Source organism: Arachis duranensis, chromosome 1, assembly GCF_000817695.3.
Source record: "Arachis duranensis cultivar V14167 chromosome 1, aradu.V14167.gnm2.J7QH, whole genome shotgun sequence".
Classification (NCBI taxonomy): Eukaryota; Viridiplantae; Streptophyta; class Magnoliopsida; order Fabales; family Fabaceae; genus Arachis; species Arachis duranensis.
This window is the reverse complement of record NC_029772.3, coordinates 66,929,538-66,929,765: the sequence shown is the minus strand read 5'-3', so window position 1 is coordinate 66,929,765 and position 228 is coordinate 66,929,538.

Here is a 228-nt window from a genome sequence, read left to right as displayed (position 1 = left end):
GTGAAACCCTTGCATACAGCTTGCCATGGAAGGAGCCTTGCGTGCTTGAAGAAGAAGACAGTAGGAAAGCAGAGATTCAGAAGATGGAGCATCTCCAAAACCTCAACCTATTCTCCATTACTGCAAAACAAGTACTTATTTCATGTTCTTTTACTTTTCACAATCAACCTTGATAATTATTGATATCCTGACTAAGATTTACAAGATAACCATAGCTTGCTTCAAGTC